This window comes from Rhinolophus ferrumequinum, chromosome 3 (genome assembly GCF_004115265.2).
Source record: "Rhinolophus ferrumequinum isolate MPI-CBG mRhiFer1 chromosome 3, mRhiFer1_v1.p, whole genome shotgun sequence".
Lineage (NCBI taxonomy): Eukaryota > Metazoa > Chordata > Mammalia > Chiroptera > Rhinolophidae > Rhinolophus > Rhinolophus ferrumequinum.
Genome location: NC_046286.1, coordinates 20,943,850 through 20,964,857, shown reverse-complemented (window position 1 = coordinate 20,964,857; position 21,008 = coordinate 20,943,850). Strand labels below are relative to the sequence as shown.

Sequence of the window (21,008 nt, the reverse complement as noted above, 5' to 3'; positions counted from 1 at the left end):
ATGGGGGAAGAATGAGAACATGACCTTACTAACTTAGATTTTAGAGGAGTCAATAGTCTTGGGACGTGATTATCTGACAGAGGGTTGGAGTTCTGGAGCAAAAAATAGAAGCCAGGGTGGTGATGGTGATGGTGATGGTGAGAGGAGTAAGAGTTCACTCATTCAAAACATATTTACTGGGCCGGCCCGGTGGCTCAGGCGGTTAGAGCTCCATACTCCTAACTCCGAAGGCTGCCGGTTCGATTCCCACATGGGCCAGTGGGTTCTCAACCACAAGGTTGCCGGTTCAATTCCTCGAGTCCCGCAAGGGATAGTGGGCTCTGCCCCCTGCAACTAAGATTGAACACGGCACCTTGAGCTGAGCTGCCGCTGAGCTCCCGGATGGCTCGGTTGGTTGGAGCGCATCCTCTCAACCACAAGGTTGTCGGTTCGACTTCTGCATGTGATGGTGGGCTGCGCCCCCTGCAACTAGCAACGGGACCTGGAGCTGAGCTGCGCCCTCCACAACTAAGACTGAAAGGACAACAACTTGAAGCTGAATGGCACCCTCCACAACTAACACTGAAAGGACAACAACTTGACTTGGAAAAAAGTCCTGGAAGTACACACTATTTCCCAATAAAGTCCTGTTCCCCTTCCCCAATAAAATCTTAAAAAAAAAACATATTTACTAAACTCTTATTATATACTAGGGACTGTACTAAGATCTGTGGATAAATAACGAACAAAATCCAATGTTTCCCCCTCCAATGGAGTTTACAATCTAAAGCAGTGGTCTTTAAAGTGGGGGTACAAGCACCCCATGGATTGAGCAAGTTGGTATAATCAGGACACAACTACAGTGCTGAGTACAAAATGCTATTTAATAAAAACTAAGATACACTGATTAAGAGCTATCTGTAAGGGGCATGGGAAAAGGCATGCTTTGGGGTATAGGAATAAAATATTAGAACTTTATATGTATCTTTAAAACCATTTAAAATTTAATGTATGAATTGACAGTTATGTAAGTCCATAATTTGAAATATAGATATTTTGGTAATGTGGTCTTAAAATATTTTGATAGATGAGAACAATAAAAACAATTGAATGTGATGTAAAACTTGAAATTTTTGGAATATCAAGTTAAATTTGAAACTTCTAAAACCTGGAAAGACAGGGCTTGGACAGAGTGACAAAGAGTTGAACCAGCTCTGGCTTTGGGCTGCTGGCAGAAGAGTAAAGATACCTTTGCCAAACTCCTCCATGCTTCTAGCATGTTTTTCACAGGTCCCTTGACAGAAAGTTTCTAGTTGATCCATATCTTGGCTTCTAGCATTTATGTACATAGTACTAGTTGTTTCCTGGTTTAAAGGCAGAGGGGTCCTTGAAGTTTTTTTATTCCTAACATCTAGCATAGTATCTGACAAACCGAAGTCTTTCAGTGTTTGTGAAGTTGAATTGGCAATTGGCTGCTAAAAATCTCAATTATTTCTGTATGTTTAAATTACCAAATTTGTATATAGTTTGTACATCTGCATTCCTACTGCAACGGCTCAGTGCCTGGAACACAGCTGGCGCATGATAAACATTACATTTTAAATGTGAAAGAATAAATTTGTCTGCATTAAATGGTTGACTATGTTGGGTGGAAAGGCACGGAGTACTAGAAATAGAGCAAGAGGGCACAAGGAGAAAGGCTTAATTTCTGGGGCTTGATATGGGGAAAGCGTAGGATACTAGAATGATGAAGGCCTTAAAATTATCCAAATATCAATGAAAAACAGCAAGGATCTTCTTTTATGTGCCCCATTTGAGCCCAAAGCATTTTAAGTGCTTAAATTTGTCTAGCTGAAAAGACGTCACTCACTCCACCACCTCTCCTCCTTTTACAAGCCTTTGGAATCATTCCTAGAGTAGACATGGAGTTGGTAGTGACCTCTTGGGAAAATCAGAATCCCCAAGAAAAATCGCGGTAGATCACAGGGGAGTTAAGCTGTAAGATCAGTTTTGTTCCACTGCAGACCTTCGTTCCGGTGGTCTCCGTAGGCATTGAACCCTATCAGCTAAAACCCAGAACTAGATCCCTTCCAGCACCACACAGGCGGCGGCTAGGAGCGGGGGCTTCTGCGGTGCAGACGCGGCCACACGGCCAAGCCACGCCTGGCACTGGGAGAACCGGAGTTTAGGGCATCGGGAACTTCACTGCCGCTATTGCGCAGGCTCTGCGCTCTACGCAGGCTTATTAGGAAGAAAGGGGATAACATTGTCCAGAGGCACGCGAACCGGAGGGGTCCAAGCCAGGTCTCGGCTCCCCAGGGCATCGGATTCTGGAATTTACAATCACGAAAGTTCTATTGTCTCGCGATTGGCTGCGGGGCCGCATGACATCATAGCGCTTGATTCCGCCTCGGGGCCGCGATTGGCTGGCCGCGCCATTGTGACGTCACGGTCAGCCCACGTTCTGATTGTAGACACCCGGCGCCTTCCTCTTCCCATCGCCGCGGTTCCTGAGTCCCGGTGCCTCCCTCCCACATCCTCCTCGGCTGCGCTGGCCACGGGCGCTCCTGTCTCCGCCTCGCCGCTTCTCGACGCCGCTGCTGTGCCTCGGCTGAAGAGGTAAGCCGTCCGCTCCGGGAAACTTCGCCTGCGGCTGCCGCTCGGCCATGACACCCGTGTGAGCGCGCAGCCGGGACGAGCGGGCTGCCGTTAGGTCCCGGACCCGGGGCCGCGGACGAGCTGCCCGCGCGGCCCGCGCGCTCCGCCCGCATGGCGGAGGAGCCCGGCCGGCTCCGGGGGCCCCAGCCCGGCTTCCTAGGCACGGCCGGCCGGCCGGCGCGGGGATGGCTGTGCGGGCGCGAGGTTGGCTCGCTCCGCCGCCGAGGCTGAGGCTGGGCGCCTCGGGAGTTTCCAGCCGCGATGCTGGCTCACCTGTTCGGCGCGTGGAAGCCGCCGGCGGGCAGGTTCGCACGCTGACAGGCGCCGCGGGGGCGCACACTGTGCTCAGACCAGAGGCGGGATGGATGGGTTTGTGCTCTCAGGTCCGCCCGCCGGGTCCGGATGAACTTGCTGGGGGGAAGTCCGGGGAGGCGCCCTCCGGAGGGCGGGGGGGGGGGAGAGAAGGGGAGAGAGAGCTTTCTTTGGGGAGAACAAAACCTGGGTGAGTTTGGAGAGCCTCGGGGGTCGCGAGTCGCGTCGGCACCCAGAGCCTGAGCGCGCCCCCCTTCGTCCCGCGCTGAGCTGGCGGTGCGGGGACCCTCCGGCCTTGTTTCTGCCCTCCGGAGGGAAGACCGCTAGCCCCGGACCACTCCAGTTTTTATTAAAACCAGATAACTACAGCCCGCCGCGGTCCTCCAGGAGGGATGAGGCCGGTGCGAAAGCAACGGGGCGGGGACTCGAGAGCGACCCCGCGGTCCTTTAAGGGGTCAGGGCGCGGGAGCGGCGGGCGGGGAGGGAGGCCGGGGCAAGACCTCGGGTCGCGGTGCTGCGAGTCGTAAGGAAAAGTGCCCTTCTACAGTTTCCACGCCTGTAAGAGTCACGCCGCGCCCCGACTCCTCGAGTCCACCCTCGACTCATGCCTGGAGCAAGAGTTGTTCTTTCAAACTGTCCTGCAAACAGACGTTCCTTGGTGTTGCACTTTAAGGGAGATGGTTTCCCCTCCTGACGATTGTGGTTAAGCTTATCTCCAGCTTCACTGCAAATTTAAAGCATGCTTTCGGCCAAACCCTTTGGATGAATCCAGTGTATGACTTATATTAGCTGGGCTGAGAAACCGAGGGGTGCCCGCTGGGGAATTGTGCGGAGCAGGCAGCCTAATTCTTTAACAGTGGGAGCCGTGGCAGGAAGTACTTTATAGGGTTGTACGGAAGAGCTAATGTTGCTTGTTAGGCTTTGTAAACTGTTCCCCTAACCACTTGGTAGATAACCTGTTGGTTTGCAGTTGTTTTGCTTGCACATCTCAGCCAACAGCATTTGGTGCAGAATCGACAGATACGGACACAGCCGGTTTTGCATGCGATGGCTGTGAACGAACTCTCACTTTTCATCTGCGGTTAAGGGACAAAGTGGATCACTTTTTTAGCCCCCTTAGACGCTGCCTGGGATTCGCCAGGAAAGCTCCGCACTTGAAAGAGAAATGTCACTCATGTCCCTTTTAGACTCCTACCCCAGATTATAACTTCTCATTGCCAGGAACTTTTCTGTAGTGTTTCTCCTTTTGCATTTTTCTTTCTCTTCCATTTCTAACTGAAGACAGAAGGGAAAAAGTTATTGATGGTTACAGATGGCTAATTTTACAGAATATAGACTAGAACTTGGCTGAAAAATGAAAGTAGAAAGCATATTAAAACTTGTCAGATTTTCCAAGAAAAGTTCATCATACTTCAGACGTTGCCCTCAGTTCCCTTGACTCAGTTTCCTTGTTTGTCTAAGTGGGGATTTCATGTTGCAGAATTGTTATATGGATTTCAAGAGATGATACCAATGAAAGAGCACAGCATGGGTCTGCAAATGTTTCCTTCTTCACTTATTTTTTTTCTTCTTGGGGAAGGGGAAGTGAGGTTTAGGGGATGTGGCCAAGAATGAAACTTGAGAATCTCAAATAACTGGGAAAATATTCAAAACTAGGTTTTCACAAGCACTAATTCCAGTATCCCTATGAATTCATTTTTGAAAGTGAGCTCAGTTATCTCATTTTCTGGGATCAACAGAGTTTTTTGTGTTTTGGTTAGAGACTTTGGATATTTGACATTTGCAAAGATGTTTCAAGGATCTTTTTTTTTTCACTACTTTGACTGCTGTCAGCATAATTATTGGTCATCCTGCTACTGCTGTAGGTGAGTATATCGATCCTTGGGTGTCCTATTTCCCACTTGAATTATACAAATCAAGGTATATGTGGTTACCTTCCTTTAAGGGTAACTTTGATGCCTAAGTAAATAGTTGACAGTGTGAGTGATAATTTTGCTTCTTTCTTACTTGGTCACATCCTTCTGCTCTCCTGTGACATTCTGTAATTATTTTGAATTCTTCCTTTGTTGCCTACGAACTCTTCTGTTCCTGATGGAGTAATCTTTCCATTAGTTACCCATAACTAAGCCTTTGCATGCAGTTTCAGGTATTCTTGATGCGAGTACCTTCCTATAAATAGTTGCTTTGCTTTCCATACATAATTCTTACGCCAGCCTGTGAGAAGTGTTAGCCCTACTACATCTTTTTTAGAGAATGATAACTAAGCCTAGAATAGCGAAGTGGTTTTTTTTTTCCCCAAATTCTCTTGTATCACACCTTTTCCTCTGTCTATCTTAGCGTTACGAGTAGGATCTGGTCAGTGGGCTATGTGCCATTTATGTAACTCTGTCATTCTGTAACTTAAAAATCTCACCTCATGTTTAAAGGTCCACTTTCAAGCCATCCAAGATTAACAATTTGTCACCTTTCAAGCCTTCCTAAAACTTATTCCCTTCCTTTTAGCCCATATTTGATTCATTCTTGTTGTTAATTCATTGACCTGTCAGTTATTGAGTGTGGTGTGTGGTGTGTGTGTTTGTGTGTTTGAGATGGGGGGAGAGGTTCTACAGAAAAGTTGAATGGCACAGTTCCTAACTCCAGAGGGCTTCCTGAAGTCGTTTACAGTTTAATCCTTTTACACCTTCACCTTGGGCTATAAAAGAGGGTCAGAAGATTTCTTGTGGTCTCGTCTAACTATGTGTTAGAAAGGTTTATGGCAGAGCTGTCCATGTTAGACGTACCAGTGCCTTGTGCTGATGAATTGGTTAGGATGCCTTTGGTGCAAGAGACAGAAAACCCAACTCAGATGACCACCTGACCCGAAAAGTCCTCATGGCGGAGCTTTTGCTTGTTTCCCTGGGGGCCTGTCAGATGTTGGTTATGTCCACAGGCTGATTTTGCAAGGTGGCTGCCAGCAACAATTTGGATCCTCCTCGTACCATATTCTCATAGGGGAACTTCTCTTCCCTCCACCTCCAAAGAAGGTCCTTGGCCTTGAGATGATTGATTTAGGCCTTGTTTACTTGAAGTAGTAACTAGAACAATGGCAATCGGATAACCTGTGGCCCATTCCAGAACTGAGGAAGTGGATTTAAATTTCGCCTCACCTGTACCTGACTGTACATCTTCAGGGAGGGCCTGTATGGACATCGGGCCGTGAGCACAGTGTGGGCCTACAGGGATTCAGTACTGAAGAGTTGATTGGATTCAACTGAACAGAATCGAACCGACATTTGAATGTAGGCCTCTATTCCATGGAGGAATCTCACATGCAGAGATAGGAGGGTGAGCATTCTATAAGAGAGGGAGTTTGGAGAGCAAACAAGTATAGAATTATTGGGCAAAAAACAAGTAGCCCAGTTGGCTGAAAGCTGATAGAGAGGGCAGAAGTGGAAGAAAAGGTTAGAAAGGCAAGTTGATGATACTAATAACGGCCAACTTTTATTGAGCTCTTATGTGTCAAACCCTGCAATGAGCACTTTACCTGGATTTATCTCAATTACTATTAATTGGTACTATGAGCACTCCCACTTTACAGGTGAGGAAATGGAGGCTCAGAGAAGTTGAGACACTTGCCTACGGTCACAAAGCATAACAGCCCAGGTCATTGGGCCGCCTAGCCTGCTCTCTCTCCTGAGGCATTTGGTAACAGGGTACCACTGAAGCTTTTGAAACAGCAGGAGTGCATTATGAATTCTGTGCTCCAAGAACATGAGTCTTGTCAGAGAGTGTAGGATGGATTGGCGTGGACAGGCTGGGAAGGTAGAGATGAGCGGGGAGGCTGTTAGAAGGGGCTGGCGCTGTGATAAAGCTCCACCTGGAGGCTCAGCCATGAGCACAGACTGGAGAGCCCTCTTTGTTCCAGCTTGCTGTGAGGATGAGATCTTGGTGACTTGGAGACCAGTTGGATTTGAGGGCCAACAAGAGGAAGGACACTCTTAAGACCGGGTGGTAGAAGAAACATGGTATCATCACGACAGAAGAAGGATGCTTTGTAATCACGTGGAAATATCCTAACAATCTAGAGATGTATCTACACAAACCGTTTCTTCCCCTCGAGTTGCAGTTCCTTCTCTTTGCAGCCAGTCTCTCTCAGCTACTTTTTGTTATTGTTGCCTTCCTGCAAGTACATTTCCAGCACATTTCATCCATTTTCAGACAGTTTTTCACATTTTGACATATCTAGGTAGAGATGCAGCTTATAATCAGTGGTATCTTAAAATTGCTACAAGCACTTTTTTCACATTTTCATAGTACTGGAGTCAGGATGCTTCCCACCTTTTAATAAAGTGTCACTGGTGAGAAAAGGAAGATCCCAGCATTGCTCAAACTCATGCAGTCAGTTGCTGGTAGAGCCTGGAGATAGAACCAAAGCTTCTGGGTTCCTTCTATCCGTTGGGTTACTTCAGCTCACATCAAAGATATTACATAAATATTGCCTCAGCAGAAGGTGGTGGCGGTGCAGGAGGGGAGACAAAAGGGCAGCCGAGGGGGGCCGTCATGGCCTTGGCCCGGGCTCTGAGCCTCGACTTGTCCCTCTGTAGCAAGGGTGCGGGGGTGAGTGGAATCTCAGGTTTTGTGATGAGTGGAACCCTGTGCAGAAAGAGTTGGGGACCCTCACAGTCCTGGGTGAGGGTGGGCGTGAGGGCAGATAAGGCTCTCTGCCCCCCAGACCAGGACGGCCTTTGATGTGGAAGTTTCTGATGGGTGTGGGGAAGGCAGTGAATTAGCCCCCTGCCCGTAGGGACAGGAATGGCCAATGCTATTTTCTTCCTACCCAGCCTCTTACTTAGCTAGAACCTCAACCATACCTAATTTTGATGATTTCCGTGATGAGATTTGGGGCTTTTGGGCTGGTGAGACTTGGGTGAGATTTGGACTTGAGTTGATGGTGTAATGAGTGGAGACTTTTGGGGACCTTGGGGTGGGGTGAATGTTTTACATGTGGGACAAATGTGAATCTGGGGACCAGAGGCAGACTGTGGTAGGTTGAATAATGCCCCCCACCCCAGCTGTCCTCATCCTAATTGATAAGACGGGTTGGTGGTTTTGAGATTTTAACCTCTAGTATGATTTGCTTTTAACAAGTATAATTTAGCTTGGGACTTTGAAATCTTTCTTTTCTTTCTTTTACTCCTTCCTGCCAAACCTTAATGACTGTTTACCATACATTTACTATGAATACCGTGTTTCCCTGAAAATAAGACCTAGCTGGACAATCAGCTCTAATGCATCTTTTGGAGCAAAAATTCATATAAGACCCAGTCTTATTTTACTATAATATAAGACCGGGTCTTATATAATATAAATATAATATATAACATAATACCAGGTCTTATTTTACTGTAATACTGGGTCTTATATTAATTTTTGCTCCAAAAGATGCATTAGAGCTGATTGTCCAGCTGGGTCTTATTTTGGGGGAAACACGGTACCAGTTTCAGTGGTTCTATTTACTTCAGCCTTCCGTGCCTGGCCCTGACTTGGAGAGGTTTTTGCATATGTAGGGGATCCACTCCTGGTTCCAACTTAAATTTATATAATATGCAAAGGTTGTGGTAACCAGTTTAACTGCACCTTCCCTCAGCCCAACAGACAAAGCCGAACCTAATAGAAGATTCCATTACAGGCCAAAGCAATTTACATCCTGGTTAGAAAATATAAAACTTAAGATGAAACAAAGACTCGGGGCTTTAGTCTCTGCCCAGCCGACCCCTCCTCTTACTTTAATAAATCTTTCTTCTGTATTTCTACCTTCCTCGTGATTTCTTTCACAACCTGCGAGCGAGCAGCCACAACACAAATCCACAGAACCTGTCAATATGTCACCTCACATGGCAACCAGGTCTTTATAGACTGAGTAAGTTAAGGTTTTGGAAAAGAAAAATAAATAAATAAAGATTGCCTCATGATACAGGATTATAGTAAAGTACATGCATGTTTCTTTGTTTATTACAACTGAAGTAATTTGAGAAGATTGCAAGGCATGGTTGTTTAAGGTAGGGTGAGGCATAGAACCTAGATGTATAGAACCTAGATGCCATGGTTTCTTGTCCTAACTTCCTACCAACCATAAGAAAATCAAGTCTGGGCTTGATTTTCTTTTTCTTTAGAAATTAAAGATTGAACTAAAGTGATTTTCAGGTCCCTGTCCAAACTGAATTTTTCATTTTCACTTTCGCCAAGGGCAAATGCTTTGGTTTTGTCTGACTAGGGATAGAGAATGAAAGTTGAAGTCATTTAGGTCTGTGGACGGAAAAGGGGCCACATATTAAACCTGACAAGCTCAAGAGACTGAAAATAACCACATAAGATGGCGTGAGCATAAAAAAATGTTCATAACTAAGTGGGCCATGGCAGGAATTCACATCTTTAGCCAGAAGCTTCCTTCATAAAGTAAATCTTGGTGGGGGGGCGGGCGGGCTGTCTATTGTCTTTTTGCACCTAAGATGACATCCTTGGAATGTCAGTAATCCCTTTTCAGGACCAGAGCAGGAAAGAACAGAATCCCTCATTATTATTATTGTCCCTTGATTGACACCTCTATGAGGACTATTAACTATCCTGTACCCACCTCTGTGAAAGAAGTACCTGTCTCTCCAGTTTACTTTTATCCAATCCCAGAGATTTCCCCACTTTGCTTTCTCCCTCCCCATTAATCTATCACCAGTGGACTTCATGTAACCCTCCTCCCTTGATTCTATGTATAAAATAAGCTGCAAGCTGCCATGTTGTGGAGCATTTTCTCAATCTGTTGAGATTTTGCTTCCTGGCAATTGTCAGTTTGGCTCAAATAAATTCTCATAAGCCTTCCCTTAGGGTGGATGTTTCTCATCGACATTACTTGGCATAGTCGGCAGGATTCCAAAGTAGCCCACCCAGGACCACCCTGCGGACCCGGATTTGGTGCTCAGTACCAACAGGGGCCCATTGTGCCCCACCGGCTCCCTGCTTTGCATTGGGGTGAACTTGGGTGAGTTTTTCCTGGAATTCTGGACCTCCCTGTTTTAAGGTAGGAGGCCCTGACTTTTATTTGAGCTGTTTCTGGGTGTTTTTTTTTTAAATCCTCGAGGTGGCATTAAAGGTTAAGCGTTGAGATAACCCAGGTTAAGGACAAGAATTAAGATAACTCAAGGACAGGAGAAAAAAATGGGAGGCTGGTTTTAATTTTGGCTTTTCAATTGGAATTGCTTACTGTGAGTGAACAAAATTTTGTTGGATAAATGAGAGTCTGAACTTGTTCAACTTTGAAGACAAGGGGCATTTAGTCTCTTTTGGGTATTCTTAGGTGACTGAGAATCTTTGTGGACGTGTTTGAGGGTACTGTACTCCTCAAAACGTGCAGTGGCCCCATCAGGAATTCCAACACAACTGTCATTAAATATTTGACTTGTCTGGGGACACACTCAGAAAGGCTGGTTGCCTAGCGCTCTGGGTCCTCACGGTTGTACTAGGCAGCCGGGGAGAGAAACCAAGGCACATAAGATGGTTGAAGCGACTCGGGAGGTAACAGCCCCGTGGAGCTCAACCCATAAGCAGCACACTTCAACCCACTACACAAGATCACTAGACATTTGTTCAGACTCTGCAGATCTCAGAAAACTAAAAATTAACATGGGAAATCGAGCCTCCAAGGCCGACAAGCCCTCAGACTCCAGCCTCATTCATTCTCCTGCGATGTACAGCTCCTAGGGAGTCTTTACTTGCAAGTACTTAACAAACGTGGAAAGATGTATCTAGAAGTGATATCAACTTAAGATGGCCCAAATGGAGTTCTTTTGACAACTAAATTAATTTTTTGTGTGCACAATTAGAAAACGCTGGCTTAAAAATCCAACTAAATGGAATGGGAGGCTTACCTCAATTGGCAAATAGAAAGCAGCCTCTGAAATGGTGTAGAGAGACACTCTTCTCTCCAGGAAGTTAGTAATAAAATTTTAGAGACTGTCTCTGAACTAAAGGTTCCCTTCAGCTGCCCCACTGTGTGCTTTACTTGTCTGGACTTGCTCTCCTTTTCCTACATCTCCTGCAGCTCTGCTGCAGCTCTCTTTGGAGAGGAGCTAGCTGGTCTTGGACGGAGGGGAATCACGGTTGTATGCAGGCAGAACTAAGACATCTAAAGATTCCCCCAGCCCTCTCTAGGACCCTGATGAGTTCGCAAAGGAATTTGAATTAACGGTTAGAACATATAATCCTGGCTTTTCTGATTTATTCCATCCAATTAATGCACCTACTGGTTTCTGAGAGCAAAGCAACAGAATTATTAAAGGTTTGCTAGGGTAACTCCTGCAGAGGAATCTGCTTTTATTGTAAAAAGACAAGTCACCTTAAGGATTGTAGAAAACTAAAATAGGATTTAGAAAAAGGAAGGGAATAGAAGCAAGCATAGGGCTGCTGCAAGGACTATGAGGGCATCTCCCCTTCTTACTAACACTGGGGCTACTTTATCTGTTAGCACCACCCAGCTAAGTTGCTCTCTCCCTTGGAGTAAAGCTTCTGTACAAATGGTAGGGACATCTAATAGGTTCTGTTTAAATCAGAACCTATTCCTCTCCAGCTAGGAAATGTTAAGGGGCAACATATTTTTACTACTTAAATCTGTCCCAATTCACCTGATAGAGTGAGACTTTCTAACCAATGATGCCCACATATCCTCCCAGAAGGGTGAGATGTATTTAGGACTCAGTGAGTCAGATTAGGAAAATAATGATTTCAAAAGAAACTACTACTAAGTGAGAGGAAACTAGTCTTGATACTAACGGGATGTTTGTTACAGGATGTTCCTATATAATTTTAGGCTTTTTCCAGTACAGATAATGATTGGCACTATTAAGTCAGCCACTCCTATTAAAATAATTATTGATAATACTTTGCCTCTACGTAATATTTGCCAGTATCCTTTGAGGCCTGGCACACCAGCTGGAATTAGCTCATTGTACAAGCTTAGTTTTAAAAGGGTGGCTTATAATTCTATGGTACCTGCACTTCTCCTATCCTTCCAGTAAAGAAACCCAATAGGGAAAGGATGGAGATTTGCACAGGATCTCAGAACTGTAGATGTCCTGTGGTTCCAACTCCACGTCCCTATTATCAGCGATTCCTGTGTGTATTGCCAATATTTTTCAGTGATAGATTTATGTAGTGACTTTTTCAGCATTCCTGTAAAAAAAAAAAAAAAAAAGACAAATACCTCTTTGTTTTTCCATCTGGGAAGATCAGAGTTTACTTGGACAGTAATGCCCCAGGGGTATACATAGAGTCCCACCGATTTCTCTCAGATATTAAAAACTGATTTGAATAGTGTTGAATTTCCCAGAAATTCTACTTTAATCCAATATGTGGATAATTTATTCTATGCTATATGCAGTGACTTTCATGGTAAACATAAATTGAAGTTTCTTATTTAGTTGGATAAGATCAGCCTAACAAGCTGAATTAATTGGTCTAACAGGAGCTTGTTAATGAGCCAAAGATCAAATAGCCAGTATTTACACTGATAGTTGCTATGCCTTTGGTGTAGCTCACAATTTGTTGGGAAGCAGTGAGGCTTCACTTCCTCAGGGCCGCCCGTAAGGAGGGAAAACAGGTTGCAGAATTTAAATTAGATGTCATACAGCAACTGAAACAATTGGCAATTATCAAATTCCAGGACATTCTAAGGCTGCCCTCATAGAAGGAAAAGAAAATAATTTAGCTGATACCGCAGCTAGTCTGGCAGCAATAAACAGCCAAGTTATCCAGACTTGAGATTGTTTCTTCTCCCTGTTAAATCAATAAAAGACTGTTACAGTTCCAATGGGCAGCTGCAAAAGAAAATAAAATACGGTAACAAAAGAGGGAACTTTGATCCAAACAGATATAGCTTAGCACGTACATGAGCTAACGCGTTGGGGTCTTGGAAAGATGGTTTCATGGAGTATTATTAGAAACCTCCTACTGTAGCTCATAAGGTATACAGCAGATGTTCTATCTGTACAAAATATAACCTTGGAAAACCACTCCATGGGTCCCAAGGACATTTCCCATTTCCTTTAGGTCCATTAGAGGTATGGTAATTGGATTTTATCCAAATGCCACCATCTCAAGGATAGAACGATGTGTTAGTCAAGATTCGTATGTTGCCTCACTGGGTTGAGACATCCCCTTGCAAGAGAGCAACAGCCTTAATGGTAGGGAAGTTACTGAAAATATTAATAAGTAATCCTCAATTAGAGAACTCCATTGAGTTACATAGTAACTGAGGGACTCATTTCACTGAGCCAATGATAAAATCTATCTGTAATAATTGGCTTATTTTACAGCATTTTCATCCCCAGTCCCCTGGATTGGTAGAGTGTGCAAATGGTGAATTAAAACTCAACGAGGTACATTTTCAGAAGCTTTTAATCTCCCTTGGCCAAAAGCTCTCCCTATAGTGCTTCTCAACCTGAGACATACTCCTTTTGGTCAACACGGCTTTCTCCTCGTGAGTCATTGTTCACCCTATGTGAAAGGACATAACCCTACTAGAAGGAGACATTCTACATTATTATCAAGGACTTATCAATTATCTTAAAGAAATTAATAAGTTAGTAGCTGATTCACGTCAGTGTGCTCCTGGGAGATGAAAACTTCAAAGACCACGACTCACAAGCAGGAGATTTTCTCCACTGGACAAGACATCAGTTAAAGACTGTCCAACCCACCTTGTCGGAAGGGCCCAAAGAGTCCTCAGGGCTGAGAAGCCGCCGACATCAGGGTGAGCCAGCTGTCCCAGGACATCTAGAAGGCCTGTATATCTACATAATTGATATTGACCTTAAAATAACCATTTGTTTCATTGTCTTTACCTGTCTGCTAATAAGAATATTAGTAATAATGATCATTGTTCTTTAGGCTTTTCTCAAACCCTGTACTTGGATAGCCCAACTGTTAATAATTGCTAAGGGTATACAAGATAACCTCTTTATTATCAATAATATTAATTTTATGGTTTTGAAATTTAGAAGGAATATGACTATAGAAGGAAGGAAAGGGATGTGGCTGTATTTTTGAGAGGTTAAAAGGAAGTCGTTTGTCCGAGTAAGTTGATTACTTCTGAATGAGGAAAAGGAGACAAACTGAGAAGGACGAGGGAAGAAGTAGGAAGGTTAGTGGAAAAGAAATATCGAGACAGGAATTTTATATACATAAATGTTAGAACCCAATTGTGCTGACCCCCTCACTCGGCATAGACTACTCACTATATTAATTCAGATAGAAGCTGCCGTGCATGTATATTTTATAAAATGGCCCTCTACATGGCTGCGGAGGCACAGAAAATTTATTTATGAAACTCGTGCTGTCCTCCTGGCCTCTAGAAGTTTTTAGGGAGTAATTGTAATTTATACCATAGTGTTCTTACCGCCTTGGCCCCTATTCAACCTTAAGGTTATAGTTCCCTGTTATACAACTAGCAGAATTCAGGTTAATAAATGACACTTGAGTGCTTCCAATATAAACTAGGTAGGCCATATTAAATCAAAAAGGTGAACGGTTATGTCCCCAATCTATATGGAATTCTGAATTCACCCAATCCTGGCCTGTCGTATCCACCCCAACAAACAAGAATATATGGTATATGGGACGGGGACGTTTTTGAGAAGGATTAGAAAATTCTTCTGTCATACTAACTGATTTCTATTAGAATGATACCAGGTTTCCTGTAAATGCTATAGGAATATGGTGTAATACTAAAATCATAGGCAAATTAACTTTGCCTGAGGTTAATAAAACCCATGATAATATTGATACTGGAAATCCAATGTATTGGGATATTGAACTTAATCCTCCCCATGAAGTCCTTTCTATGGAAACTAATTGGCCAAAAGAAAAAGTAGAACTTCCAGATCCTGAAATATAAGAGTCTTCATTCATCTCGCCAAACTTATCATAAGGTACAAATAGCTGTAAACGAGGGAGGAAAACATATTAGCTTAATAAAAAATTATGATAATGCACGTAAAGGGTTCTTTGGTTGGTTAGGATGTTTGCTCCTCTCAGACTCATACTTGTCTAATATTAGACATTTTTCTGCTCCTGATCGGTGTTACTGGTTTAATACTACTGCTCTTGGTCCTAGTTTGTACATGTTATACTAGATGCAAAAAACAACATAAGGCAGAGAAAAAAAGCTCGGATCACGATAGCTCAAAGATTAGAAATGGTCCAGAATATATTTAATTTAGACATACAGGATCGGACTGCCTCCCATTTGCTCACCTTGTCTTTTAAATAAATAAATAATTTGGCCTCGACTGCTGTCTAACGTATGGTCTTGCCCCACCCCCAATGGTCAGACATTCAGCAAGACAAACGCTGACACTAAGACTTCTAGGAATGCTCCTTCCTGGCACTGTGGGACTGCCCTATCCAACCAAAAGGTTGGTCATCAGTGCATCCTTCGGATTGATTTATGACCAAAAGGGGAAACTGGGGAAGGAAAAGGGGCCACATATTAAACCTGACAAGCTCGGGACTGAAAATAACCACATAAGATGGCGTCCGCATTAAAAAAAAAAAAAAATTCATAACTAAGTGGGCCATGGCAGGAAGTCACATCTTTAGCCAAAAGCTTCCTTCATAAAGTTAATCTGTGCCTTTAAGTGGGCCTGTCTATTGTATTTTTGCACCTAAGATGACATCCTTGGAATGTCAGTAGTCCCTTTTTCTGGACCAGAGCAGGAAAGAACAGAATCCCTCATTAGCCTTATCCCTTGATGAACATCTTTATGTGAATTACTAACTATCCTGTACCCACCTCTGTGAAAGAAGTACCTGTCTCTCCAGTTTACTTTATCCAGTCCCAGAGATTTCCCCACTTTGCTTCTCCCTCCCCCTTAATCTGTCACCAGTGGACTTCATGTAACCCTCCTTCCTTGATTACATGTATACAATAGGCTGCAAACCGCTATTTGGCAGAGCATTTTCTCAATCCGTTGAGATTTTGCTTCCCGGCAACTGTTGTCAGGGTGGCCCAAATAAACTCTGACAAGCTTTCTCTTGGGCTGGATGTTTTTTGTCGACATGTCTGAGAAAGGTAGATGTCAGAATCAGTGATGGAAATTACAGTTTTCTCTTTAAGAGGTTAAACGTAACTGCTGGAGATGTTTTGACCTAGCACAGTGAATTGTTTAGGAAGGTAACCTGACCTAATTTTTAATTTCTGTAGTAGAAACCTCCACCCACCCACCCACACCTCCAACCCTGATTTCAACCCAGAAATGTTATCATTACCAAACTGTTTGGTTCCCACTGGGCTCCCCGCTGACATATTTCTTCCATGGGAACATTTTTATTTCACTTGTAGGCATTTGCTTTTAGAATTGTGTGCTCCCTGGATTTGAAGTACTCATGCTTGGTGAGTGTTCAGAAAAACGACATTCCCACCGTCCTCTCCTGCCAGTTCTGTGGGAAGTAAAGTTAGTTGTGTGTAATGTGTTACTTAGTTATATTTTAAGTTACACTTTAGTCTTCTTGCTGCCTGGGATTTAGGATCCTAGTTTGTTTTAAGATTTTTAGTGCTGGTACTGTCGTGCCTCCTCTAGTTAAGAGAATAACCATTTTCTTGAAACATACCTGCAATTTCTAACTCTAACTCTAATCCTTATACTTAGATTAGCCACCCTCCTGTTAGCACTTGCTAGTTTATAGGTTCCATCTCTGTTAAGTTCTAACTTTGCCCTTTTCTTTCCCATTGTCAACAATTTCACCCTGTTAGAACGAATCTTTTATAAGCCAAGCCCATACTGAGCAGACCTAATTAACGCCATGCTAGAGAACTGGCCACTTAGATCTTTATTTATCTAAGTTATTCTGAACCCCAGAGTACCTGTTCCCCTTTGTCCTGGCACAGCAAATGCTACTACAAATAATTGTCATGAATTTCTCTTTCCCCAAAGAATAGTTCTCATAATATCAAATTCAGTAATTACCGTGTTTCCCTGAAAATAAGACCTAGCCAGACCATCAGCTCTAACGCGTCTTTTGGAGCAAAAATTAATATAAGACCCGGTCTTATTTTACTATAATATAAGACCGGGTCTTATATAATATAGTATAATATAATCTAATACCCGGTATAATATATAATATAACATAATATAATACTGGGTCTTGTATAATATAAGACCGGGTCTTATATATTAATTCTTGCTCCAAAAGACGCATTAGAGGTGATTGTCCGGCTAGGTCTTTTTTGGGGGGAAACAGGGTATTCATTTGCTTCCCTGGGAGTTTGGCAGTGTGGTGTATGACCCTAGGGGTAGTGTTCAGGGTACCTCTGCTTCAGCCTTTGGCAGAAGAAATAAATTGCTTGAATATTCACAGAAGCTGTTGATACCTCCATCTGCCCCATCTGTGAGCTGATATGCACCTGTGAAAGTTTCAGTTTACTTCTTACAGAACTTCTGAATATTTGTCTCTACTGTGGCTCTGAGGTGCATTTATAAGAGCATCTACTATGATTTTTTTTTTAGTAAGCAAAGATGTAGGAAGTGTAGTGAAGAAGACGCCTTTCAGGCTGGCAGCCACACATCTGGATAGGGTTCCAACTCGGCCACTTATGGCTGTGTTGGCTCTGGCCGTACATCATTCCACTTCGTGGAGACTTCTGTGTAGAACTTGGAGGTGATAATACGTGTGCCTACCTTAGAAGGTGTTCAAATTATCAGTATTATACATGCAGGTTAGATAGGGGACTGACTTAATTTGATGATCATGGTAAAAGATCCCTCTGTTAAATAGGATATTCACTGAAACATTGTTTATAATAGCAAAAGATTGAAAGAGTCAACAGAGTAAATGTCCTTCAGAAAAAGAAATTATGTTGCAGTTGGGCAATGGAATACTTTGCAACTTATAAAAAGAATGAGGCTAGTACTGAATATAGCTGCTCAAATAGCACATACTAGGCACTTTTCTAAAGTGCTCTGTGTATATTAATTCATTTTGGCCTCAACAGAAACCCCGAGGTAGGTCCCCCAGTTTTGCATATGAGGAAACTAAGGCACAGAAAGTTCAGTGACTTGTTCAAGGCTCTCCAGCTAGTAGGTGGCAGATGCAATATTCAAACCCAGGCAGACTGGCTAGAGTCTGTCTGCACTGAGCCACCTGGTCTGCTGTGCACCTGTTAGACCTAAATCTATGCATTTAAAGTTCTTGATACAGAACTAGAAAAAACAGAGTTGAGTTTCTTATTCATCGTTGCACTGTGGGCGGTTGACAGTGTATCCGATACAGAAATTTTGCGAGTAACTAATGTAGACCAAGTTAATAGAGGAATAACATTTAAGATGAGTCCTTGAAAGAAGGTGACCTTTTGTTTCTTCTCTGACTCCTTTTTTAGATATTCTGCACTTAAGCCTCCTCTTTTTGGTGTAACCAGAAGTGCATACACAGGAGAGCTCTATAATTACTGGTATAAGAAATCAGTGTTCAAACTGTGCCCAGTTGCCAGTTGGCTGGACTAGTGTGACTGGCCAAGGGCGGCGTCCAGCATCGGTTTCCTTCCCTGACCCCAGCTTCACCTGGGTTTTATTTACAAGGTATAGAACACCTGAGAGGTGCGGGCTGGGACAGCACCCAGATCCTCTCGGGAGCCTCTGTCTCCAGACTGTCTGATTTCCCTTGTGTGGAGGTAGAAGTCATGTGTATTTTGAAAACATCTACTAGGTCATTCTGACACAGGCCCAGCTAAGGGCCGCTTGTTCAGGCTGCAGATAGACTCACTTTCCACCACCTTCAGTTCTCTTGGAGTTATTAGACTCTTAGAACTTCGTTTTCTTTCTGGGTGTGGTCACTGGGTCTGACAACATTACAAAGGCTATGAGCACCGTAATTCCTAAAATCAGAGAATCACCAAATTCGCAGAACAGCTTATATATTAACATGGAACGTGACCAGGTGATAAAACAACTATTAGCTTTAGAGACACACTACACAAGAGAGGAATAAATGATTACTAGATAGTTTGCTTTTAAAAATAACCACATTGTATGGGGCGGCCGGTTAGCTCAGTTGGTTAGAGCGGGTGCTCTTAACAACAAGGTTGCTGTTCCATCCCGCATGGGCCAGTGGGATCTGCACCCTCCACACTAGATTAAAACAACTACTCGACTTGGAGCTGAGTAGTCCTGGAAAAATAAATAAATAAAAAGACCCCATTGTAGCAGACTTTTTTTTTAACACTGGCTGTGCTCCTCATTTACCCCCACACCCAAACAACATTTATTTATAAAATGTGGATGTTTAGATTCAGGTTTTAAAAAATAATGTGTTTTCATGTCACATGCCTTATTTACATTACACAGGTTTGAATTTAAAGCTTCTTTTTTTGCGGGGGAAGGTACGTAACTGTTAATTATGTTTCTCCACCCTCTTTCAATTTCAACTGAGGCTCTAACACTGTCTTTGTATATTTTATACAAAATGAGCTTGGAGAACGTGATAATTTATTTTAAATATTCAAGTAATCACATCAGTTAAGAGACTGTAATCAGGTAAGAATTACAAGTAGCTGCACCTAGCAGAAAATGTTGGGTAAAGGCCTCTTAAAAGCTTGTCTCCCAGCTATTTGCAATTACCGTCTGATTTAATGGTAGCAATACGATGGAAGTAGAGCTCAACCTCTTTAAACCCAGCCTTCAGGGGCCCCGGTAGAGGCTCGCATGGGACACTGATATCCGGGATCTGCCTTAGCCGTCGCCGGCCCTCTCTCTAAGTATGCTTCACCCACGAAGGTGGTCGCCCTCTTTGGAGCTTCTCCAAAGAGCACCTGCAAGACACTACCTCAGGACGTCCAGGTCCCCAGGAGAATGCTGTAATTGCCATGCTTGCTTCGTTTTCAGAGCAGCTTCTTTTTTGTTTACTTGCAAAGAGTGGTAGATTTGGAGTAGGCTCGGTGACCCCAAAGGGTCAGTGCGCAGTGAGGTAGGTGCTTTCCCTGAACCCTGGTACAGAGCTTCACTCTCGAATTTCCCTTTGAGAAATGGGACTGGCGTATTTTAAAGGACTTCCCACAATTCAACACTTAGTTGCGTAGTACGCAAAGTGCTGTTGGAAGACTGTTTTCAATGGGCGGTCTACTTGCCCATGAGGTCAGGTACCCACCCACCCATTGTCCAGCTCAGATATTTATTTCTAATCGACTTCGTTTCTCTGAGCTCCAGACTTGTAACTTCTCGTCAGCAAGATTCACCTGGATGCCCGACAGTCACACCTTTCTCCTGTTGGACAACATGGCCAGAAGCATCTCTATCCAGCGCTTTGCCCACGCATCAGCTGGTGGTGGTACTTGGGTCCTTCTCTCTCTGTCATCAACCACATCCTTCTCCTTCTCCCTCTCTCAGTCCCCTGGGCTCCTCTCTGTCCGTCTGAGCTGCCCTTTCTCCTTCCCTCTTCTGTCCCTTGAAGCACGTCAGTCCCTTCCTGGTTGGGTACAGTTTCTCCCTGGCCCCTTTCTGTCTTCTCAGTATTCAGGTCCCTACTCTCATCGCAGTGGTCTTCTGACATATTAATAGGATCATTTCATGCCACCTTAAAAACTTCATTTACTCCTCCTTCGGGGCCATCCTTGACCCGGCTTCATTTCCTGCCACTTTCCCTCCTGCATTTTTGCCACCGCAGGCTTTGTGTCCCCAAATGTGCCTTGCCTGCTCCCATCTCTGCTCCGCTCAGGATGTATTTGGATGCTTCTTCATCAGTTGCTCCCCACCAAAACCAAGAACAGCAAAGCAAACTTAGTAACAGAAAAAGTCCTTAAAGTGCAGCATGGAGAATATAGCCAATAACGTGGCAACGACTATATATAGTGCCAGGTGGGTACTAGACTAATCCTGGGCATCCTTCTCAAATGGTATAGATGTTTAACCGCTATGCTGTACACTGAAGCTAATATAAAATAATATTGAATGTCAACTATAACTGAAAAAAATAATTGAAAAACAAAAGACCTGTTCTTCATAGGTCAAACCCTCATGCCCTAGGACCTTTGATCCTTTTCA

General features: G+C 43.8%; 1 protein-coding gene across 1 annotated transcript in view; it reads left to right on the top strand.

The window, feature by feature from the left end:
* The first annotated feature begins 2,275 nt into the window (after positions 1–2,275).
* The window catches only part of ELOVL5 (ELOVL fatty acid elongase 5), an 80,088-nt gene continuing 61,355 nt past the window's right edge, over positions 2,276–21,008 (top strand). Inside the window, exon 1 of the mRNA XM_033097069.1 lies at positions 2,276–2,598. The gene's annotated coding sequence lies outside the window, so the exon portion shown is untranslated. The remainder of the gene's footprint in view (positions 2,599–21,008) is intronic.